The sequence below is a fragment of the Sinocyclocheilus grahami genome, unplaced genomic scaffold, assembly GCF_001515645.1.
Source record: "Sinocyclocheilus grahami isolate Dianchi unplaced genomic scaffold, SAMN03320097.WGS_v1.1 scaffold1205.1, whole genome shotgun sequence".
Lineage (NCBI taxonomy): Eukaryota > Metazoa > Chordata > Actinopteri > Cypriniformes > Cyprinidae > Sinocyclocheilus > Sinocyclocheilus grahami.
Genome location: NW_015506384.1, coordinates 303,489 through 305,740, shown reverse-complemented (window position 1 = coordinate 305,740; position 2,252 = coordinate 303,489). Strand labels below are relative to the sequence as shown.

Here is a 2,252-nt window from a genome sequence, read left to right as displayed (position 1 = left end):
TCCATATAGTAACAGTAACAGCAAACATATCCTTCACTGAAAATATACTATTTGTTATCTACTCAAAATATATGTAGAAAGTTACCATATGTTGATGTAACGGTTTGTCTGCTGGTCACATGAACAGTCTTTGAAGAAAGAGCTGATGTCACTAGCAGGAGCCTGACCTTTGCACTCATAACGTTCTGGTTCATTTAAAAAGTTTGTTTAAACAACAACATGTCAGGGCACATGGCAGCTACAGATATGAGAAAAGACTTTCCAAATGCAACCCATGTCAACATGATACGCATTCTTTGGATACCCACTGATTTTCGGAGTAGTGAACTACACTTGAATGAAACAACACACGTGAGGTATTCATAAGGTGCGACTTCTGGGGGACAGTGGGTCTCCTGAGAATATTTAATTGCATTTAAAGGCAAAGATTAAGCTAAATGAAAAAGCGCACAAATCTCCCAACCACATCAGACTGATGATGTCATGTGGTAGAAAATACCTGCACTGTTAAAACCTAGTTTACAATATGTTACTTTTAAACTGACATTTTTAGGTGGAGCATGTCTTGTGTATATGACTGTGTATATGTATATGATGTATATGATTTTACTTTTCTTATTTCTACAACGAATTAATGCCACTTTTGTCAGACAAATTTGAACTACAACAGATAACACATCGCTTTTCTTTCAAAATTATTCATTTCAAATTCTTTTCCATGGGGTGTTTAACATTCACTGAGTAGGCCTACATGTCTTAATTCCAGTTTCACTGTTAAAACCAGTATGGGTTACAAATGTTTTATGTTAATATGTTTTTAAAGGTGATATCCAGGTATCCATACAAAGCTCCATACTAAAAAAGAAAGGAACATGTGAGTACGCTTCAACATGTATTATACAATATTTTTGCATGAGTGCCATGGTTTCATGTCTTCTATAAAAGGCTTTTCTAATGCTTTAGATGCATCAGAATCCAGATTTGCAACATACAACATGAAGTGTCATATAAAGAGTCGTATCAGCTGAGCTTCTTTCAACTGTTTATTACCATTTCCTTAGGTTATTATTTTTGACTCAAATAAATAGATATAGAATAAACATTATCGTCCATGATTTTCCCCAATACAGACCCCAAAGATAATATCCAAACATAATCTTCATCTGAATTATTGGAGTACAAAATGCACATGTAAATTCAAGAGGCCTATAAGAAAAGTGCCATAATGCATAGAGAATAAAGAAAATCCCTCTTGATTTATTGTGACTGGCATTTTACAGATGATCAGGATTACGGATGACACTGTTCACATTTTGTTTGTCGGACTATATATGTCTTAAGGTGAGTACTTCTCTTTGAGAGCCGTCAGCATTCGGTGTTTATAGAAATAAATGAAAATTAAGAACATTTTTACTTGAGAGTGTTTGACTAAATTTTTATTGATTTTAGGACAATTAACCATCTCCATATCCATACGATGAACCGTCAACATGAAAAGTAAGTCTGGCTGTTTTACACTTACAACTATTACAACTGAAACATACTGTATCTAACCATTGCACTGAAAGCTACACAGTAAAATCCTAAGTGTTAAATTAACACTGCTCGGAGCATATACTGTCAGACCCCAAAGATAATATCCAAACATAATCTTCATCTGAATTATGTGAGTACAAAATGCACATGTAAATTCAAGAGGCCTATAAGAAAAGTGCCATAATGCATAGAGAATAAAGAAAATCCCTCTTGATTTATTGTGACTGGCATTTTACAGATGATCAGGATTACGGATGACACTGTTCACATTTTGTTTGTCGGACTATATATGTCTTAAGGTGAGTACTTCTCTTTGAGAGCCATCAGCATTCGGTGTTTATAGAAATAAATGAAAATTAAGAACATTTTTACTTGAGAGTGTTTGACTAAATTTTTATTGATTTTAGGACAATTAACCATCTCCATATCCATACGATGAACCGTCAACATGAAAAGTAAGTCTGGCTGTTTTACACTTACAACTATTACAACTGAAACATACTGTATCTAACCATTGCACTGAAAGCTACACAGTAAAATCCTAAGTGTTAAATTAACACTGCTCGGAGCATATACTGTATGGTCTAAAAGAGTGTTAAAGTAACGCTGAAGCAGCATTAAAGTTAATGAGATAGTTATGTGATTAATTAAGTGCTGATTGATCATTAGTAATGAACACCTGATGTCAACAAGCAGAATCACTGAAGAAAAGAGAA

The 2,252-nt window shown here is 34.0% G+C and overlaps 1 long non-coding RNA gene across 1 annotated transcript; it reads left to right on the top strand.

The window, feature by feature from the left end:
* Positions 1–816: 816 nt before the first annotated feature.
* Positions 817–1,497, top strand: LOC107568001 (uncharacterized). The gene is made up of 3 exons (XR_001606693.1): positions 817–874; positions 1,281–1,341; positions 1,450–1,497. It is a non-coding gene; the product is annotated as an uncharacterized lncRNA (long non-coding RNA).
* The last annotated feature ends 755 nt before the right edge of the window (positions 1,498–2,252 follow it).